Source organism: Gambusia affinis, linkage group LG20 (genome assembly GCF_019740435.1).
Source record: "Gambusia affinis linkage group LG20, SWU_Gaff_1.0, whole genome shotgun sequence".
NCBI classification, from domain to species: domain Eukaryota; kingdom Metazoa; phylum Chordata; class Actinopteri; order Cyprinodontiformes; family Poeciliidae; genus Gambusia; species Gambusia affinis.
The window spans coordinates 1,091,777-1,098,619 of NC_057887.1; positions in this window are offsets into that span (position 1 = coordinate 1,091,777).

A 6,843-nucleotide genomic window follows, 5' to 3' on the forward strand; every position below is an offset into this window, starting at 1 on the left:
ACAGCGCATTTGAAGTTCATCATTCAATTTGTGGAGAAAATCATCCACAAATGGAAACCTTTAAAAGTGGATATATCATTTTAAACCTAACCCTAAGCCTTGTTTCCATAGAGAGAAGAAACTGACCCTCAATCAGTCGAAGTCTTTCAGAAAATCCCTCTTCATACTATACCATAAAATTTGGCAGCAGTTTGTTGCGGCTGCTTCTGGTTCTCCTTCCTTGGGAGGATGGCTGAATAGTGACACCTTGCTATGGCTGCTTTTACTTGTTCTTCTAGGGGACATGAGGGCATGGGGCCTTTAACAACCTGGTGGAGATCTACTGGTGTGCAGTTTGCTTTGGCTAACTTGGCTAAGGTTTGTCAGTGGCCCATCAAGCAGACTGCCAGCAGTTAACACAGACCAGACCAGCAGGGAATCTACGGAGAACGCTTCTGCTTCCTGGGCATGCTAGTTCCACCTTGCGATGTCAACGGATAGTGTGTTTTTGAAACCAGGGGCCCGGTACGTATCAGCACTTCCCAGGTTCCGCCTATAGGAATAGCACGTGGGACTCTGGGACTCTTCAATGCAGTCCAGTCTTTTATGAGGAATAGCCTCACACACACACACACACGCACACACACACACACACAGCAGCAATATGCACACCAACTGGTGTTCTGTCTTCAATTATACAGCTCCACCACCTCTAACTGCAAAAGGAATGAATGTTAATTTCAGGAAATCTTCAGCTTAAAGATGTGCTAAACAACTTTAACCTCCTAAGATCTGAGCTCTTGAATGGCATGTATTATTAAATCCTCTATGATTTTTATTTTTTATCTTTAGGTCCAAGTTTTTGAGCAACAGCGCATTTGAAGTTCACTGTCATCAAAAGTAGTAAGAACATTTCATTGTTTTAGAAAATATTGTTTTATTTTATTCTGCTACAGAATAAAATAAAAATTTTATGAGATCAGCCAAAAATTCTCATAAAATTCTCTTTATATGATGTAGTTGCTGAGAAAAATTATGACCACATATGAGGGCATTCATTTTAAATGTCAAAAACATTGTCACAATTGATTAATGAAATCCAAAACTCTTTCTTTAGTGTCTGTACACATTTGGACTATTACAAAACAAAATGATACACAGTAGTTGTGACTACTGTTTCAGCAATGTGGCCCATTGAAAGTACTACTAACAGGTATGGGAAGATGTATATCCCTTAAAAGTAACGTCCCTCTAAGTAAATTGCATTGCTGCTGTTCTAAACAGTTAATTTCAATTTCTGAATAGGTTATGACACTTGAAACATTGAATTCACAGTCCAAATCTACTTTAACTTATTTTCCTCTTCAGTGTAAACGGCTTTGTAACAATTGCAATCTGCTTGTAAGCAGAGCACCATGCAAAGGAAACTGCAGTCCAATTTTTTTCTGATGTGATTTTACTCGGCATTGCATTCTTAAAGTTTACTGCCTTTGTCATATGGGCATTAGCCCTTCCATGGACTGAGACATGGAGCAATGCCTTCAATGAGCACTTCTGCCATTGGAGTAAAAATGAACTGGGTTGAAAATGTATTAAAAAATATAGTGAAAAATAGTTAAAAAAATTAAAATCTTTTAGGGAAGGCATTGTTGTGGTTATATTCCAGCTGTTTGAGGAGATTTTTTAAATTGAAATAAAGAACTTGGAGAATAAGCAAATATATATATATATATATATATATATATATATATATATATATATATATATATATATATATATATATATATATATTTGCTATATATATTTGCTATATATATATTATAAATTAAAATTACATGATTAAAGATTTAGGGAACTAAATTATTGTCAATGAGTGTTTAGATATTTAATAATTAGAATAGGAAGGGACCTTTTTCATTTAGGCCCTTGGGTTGTCTAGTTTGAAGTTTTTGATCCATTGTTGTTCGCGGATCCAACATTCTCGTTTAGACCCGTCGGGGTTGTTTGTGCGTGGTCTGGCTCTGAGTGCATTTGTCCGTGTGTATCAGGAAGTGTTGGACTATGGTGGTTTCAGTCTTTCTGTTATATCTGATATTGGATCTGTGTGCTGCGAGGTTTGTGTTCAGTGAGTTTCCAGTTTCTCCTACATAATGTTTTTTTACACTTTTGGCACCAGATTTTGTAAACTGGTTCCTGTTTGCTGTGCTCCGAATGTATGGTTTCTTATGGTGTGTGTGGGCAGGTTTGTGTTTCCGGCTGAATTTGAAGCGGATGAAGAGGCCCTGGAGGTTTGGATTCTTCTGGCAGGCTGAGAGGGATTCTCCAGTTTTGGCTGAGTGGTAGGTGTTGTTGGAGTTTAAAAAGCCACAAAGTCATTAAAGAAAATTTCAATGTGAAGTGTAATAGGGGCCTGTGATTAGAATTCTGTGTGGTTGTGTTGCTGTGTTTGTGTTTGTGGTGGTGTTAGTTGGGTGGAAAATGTCCCTCTTCAACTTATAAAGTAAAGATCTTGAGTATTTTCTATTTTTGAGTGTGTGGGTGGCTTCCTCCCTGTCTGAGGTGTTGGAGCAGATTCTTTTGAATCTGGTCAGTTGGGATTTTAGGATGTCCTCGAAGATGTGTTTTGGGTGGAAGCTGTCCCTATGTAGGAGTTGGTGTGAATCGGTTGGTTTGAAGTATAGTTTGCCTGTTCTAAGGAAGCCTTCTCCTTTAAAAGTAATGATGTCCAGGAAAACCACCTGATCTGGGTTTATTGTGGGTTTTACTTTCATGGAAGGGTGCTGGTTGTTAAGAGTGTGAATAAACTGGTCCAGTTCTTCTCAGCTGTGGTTCCAAATTCCCCAGATGTCATCAAGATATCTGTAGTATGCTTCTGGTAGTTTGGGACTCTGGTGGAAAGCTTCCCTCTCCCATTTTGCCATGTAAATGTTTGCGTAGGCTGGTGAGAAGCAGTTTCCCATGGCTGTGCCCTTTGTTCGTAGGAACCATTTGTCATCAAACATGAAGTAATTTCTCTCAAGGTTGATTTTCAACAGTTCAAGAATGATGTCATCTGGTCGGGTGGGGTCTGAGATCTCCCGGAGGCATTCCTGGACTGTTGCTAATCCTCTTTCTGTTTAAATGATGGTGTATAAGCTTTCGACATCTATGAGAAACAAAAGGCTTTGTTCTGTGATGGTGTGTGTTTTTATTTTTTGTAGGAAATCTGTGGTGTCTTTAATGTAGCTTGGGTGCTTGTTAGAGCAGAGTTTCAAGTAGTGGTTTAGTAGGATTCGCTGCTGCAGTCAGAAATGATGGGCCTGCCTTTAGGAATTTGGAAGGGTTCTGCCAATTCTGAGGGTTCTTTGTGGATTTTCGGAAGTAGGAAGAAATACCTGGATCTGGGCGGGTTAGTGTCCATAAGAAAGAGAAGTTGTTTTCGGTTGATCTATTTTTTCTCCTGTAGTTGTTTAAGTAGGTGGTTTATTATGGTATGTGTTTCTGGGTAGATGGGTTCTTCTAGTGGTTTGTACTTTTCATCCTGTAGTTGTCTCAGGGCCTCCCATGCGTAGTTTGTTTTATCCATAATAACTGTTATCAGTAAACCAGCAGATAAAGGCTCCATCACAGAGTGGAGGTTCTGGAGTTCTGTAAGAGTGTTTTCCTCCGCTTGCATTAGGTTGCTTTTCTCCAGATCAATTGGAATTCTTTTGGAAGTTGTTCAATGAGTTCCAAAATGTGGGGATGGATTTTATCTGCTGGTGGTTCCCAGTGGGAGGGAGGTAGGAAGAGAGATGGTGTAAATTCTCGCAAGTGTCCCATTATAAATCCTCCTAAATGTCCCATATTAAATGCTGCCAAATGTCCCATGGAAAATGCTGTCAAATTGGATTCTCCAAGCCCCCTTCCAGGCACTGTTTTCAGGGTGTTTATTAATTTAAGCTCCCGGCCTGGTTGTCTGTGGCTCCATCTAGTGGGGGAGAAAATGTATTGCTCCCAGCCGCCGTCAGTGCTTGATTTTGGGCTTACTTAATTAATTGCGGTTCCCTTTGACCTCCAGGCCTGGTTTAAAGTGTGATTTTCTTGAAAATAACAAAGTATGGAGGCCTCCATGTGTCAAGTTCGATTCTGCAAGCCTGCTTGCAGGCCCTATTTGTGTGTGTATGTGTGCTTTTTGACTTCCATAAGAAAAGAAAATAATAAAAAAGAAAGATGATTAAAAATGCATTTCCCCCGGGAATCCTATATATTGCCGGAAAGCTTAGACTCCGATGAGTAGCCCGGTGTGGTTGTTTCCGCGCGGGGACGCTCGCAGGCCGAATTAAAAATCAAAAACCGTAATTCGTTAAAACGGTGAAAAGTGCACTCTTCCGGGGACCAGGAGGTCCGAAAGCAGGATCATTAAGCCCCAAATAATCCACCGATCACGCTCATGTGACTCCCGCATGCGTGGGTTGAAATAAAATTTTCGGACTTCCAGAGGGGCGCACATGCAGCGCTCGCTGAGCCCGCAGCACCTCTCCGTCCCCGGATTCGGGCTTCGTCAGGTCCCGGTAGTCTTTTGACCTCCGTAAAAATCTTTAAAACTGCATTTGCCCCGGGAAACCTATATATTGCCGGAAAGCTTAGACTCCGAGGAGTAGCCCGGTGTGCTTCTTTCCTTTCTGGGACGTTCACAGGGGGCAGGAAAAATCCCGGAAGTTCCGCCCCAGAACCGCGTCCAAAAGCGGGTCGAAAACGCACGTTTTTCCGCTAAAATCACCCGTGCTCCGATAGCCTGAGATCCAGAGAGCAGCCCCGTGCAGCTCAAACCTCTTTAAACCGTTCACAGAAGCCGGGAGAACGCTGGAAGTCCCGCGAGTTTTCTGCAGCAGCTCCAGTCACGGCCGTTCAACGGCGCGGACCAATAGGATTTCAGAGCTGTAAAAAAAAAAATCCCACCGGCAGGATTGTAGGGGAGAGTTCAGAAAGAGGACTTGGAGCGAAAAATGACAAAGTCCTTCGGCACTTTGTAATTTTTCGACCTTCCAGGACCTCCGTTATGACTCTTTATCAGCATTTTAACGGCCTTTTCCAGCATTTTCGGCCGTTTTTCCAGGAATCTCGGTACGGTTCTCTGCTTCGCCTGGGAGTAAAGTGACGGGCTCTGGCCGATCCGGTGTGTCTTCCCGGCCCTTCCGAAGGGCCGAGTGGTCCTCTGGTTCTGTTTTGAGCTCCGTGGATGCGTGGAAGCCAGTGGTTCGGATGGTGCCCTGGTCCTGGCGCAAAGACCCACCAGGGCAGAGCAGGGGACAGACAGGCAGGCAGACAGACAGGCAGACAGGCAGGCAGGGCCAGGACCGGGGGCAGCCCCGGTCGCACGTCAGTCCTCCCTCCTTGCCTTACCAGGGGCACGAGCCTCCAGGGCGTGCGTGTTGGTTGGTGTAGTCCGCGGAGGGGTGCTTAAGTGTGGGTATGCAGGCTCGAGAGGTGCGTGGGGTTGTTTGTGGCTCCATGTGTTTGGGGGAGCTTGTTTGAAATCCGTGGCCGGGCAGCTTGGCTCTGTCTGGGCATTTGCTGTGTGTTTGTTGTCCGTGTGGAGCTCTGTGCGGGCTGTAAATTGCACAGAGACACCTCCGGAGCTTTGCAGGGCATGTTTCCACGACCGTTTGCCGTTTTTAAAGCCTCATTCCGGGCATATTGGCTGCTGAGAGTGGCCCACGGAGGTTTCATCGGCTGTCCTGTGGCTCCCTCTTGTGGACGAAAAAAAGTACTGCGCCGCGCGGGGTTGAGTGGTTTGTTTTGGGCGTATTACTTGAATTTTGTCCCCCCTGGAGCTCCGGGGCCGGATTTTTGACAGAATAAGGATTCGTGGAGGTGTGCAGGTGAGTGTTTGTGCTGAATGAGGCCTGCTTGTGGCTTCCTTGAGTGGGCATGCAATAAAGAAATCTCCCCCCAGCTGGTTGTCAGTGTGATTTTTGACAGAATAAGGATTCCTGGATGTCTGCAGGGGTCAAATTCGATTTTTCCAGCCTCTTTCCAGGCACTATTTTCAGGGTATGTATTAATTGTGGTGGCCTCTGACCTCCAGGCCTGGTTCTCAGTGTGATTTTTGACAGAATAAGGATTCCTGGAGGTCTGCAGGGGTCAAATTTGAATCTTCCAGCCTCATCCCAGGCACTATTTTCAGGGTATTTATCAAGTAAGGCTGCCTCTGACCTCCAGGCCTGGTTGTATGGGTGATTTTTAACAGAATAAGGATTCCTGGATGTCTGCAGGGGACAGGTTTGATTTTTCCAGCCCCTTTCCATGCACTATTTTCAGGGTATATATCAATTGTGGTGGCCTCTGACCTCCAGGCCTGGTTCTCAGTGTGATTTTTAACAGAATAAGGATTCCTGGATGTCTCCAGGGGTCAAGTTTGAATATTCCAGCCTCTTTCCATGCACTATTTTCAGGGTATTTATCAAGTAAGGCTGCCTCTGACCTCCAGGCCTGGTTCCAAGTGTGATTTTTAACAGAATAACAAAGTGTGGAGGCCTGCAGGGGTCAGGTTTGATTTTTCCAGCCCCTTTCCATGCACTATTTTCAGGGTATATATCAATTGTGGTGGCCTCTGACCTCCAGGCCTGGTTGTCAGTGTGATTTTTAACAGAATAAGGATTCCTGGATGTCTGCAGGGGTCAGGTTTGATTTTTCCAGCCCCTTTCCATGCACTATTTTCAGGGTATATATTAATTGTGGTGGCCTCTGACCTCCAGGCCTGGTTCTCAGTGTGATTTTTAACAGAATAAGGATTCCTGGATGTCTGCAGGGGTCAAATTTGAAGCTTCCAGCCTCTTTCCATGCACTATTTTCAGGGTATGTATTAATTGTGGTGGCCTCTGACCTCCAGGCCTGGTTCTC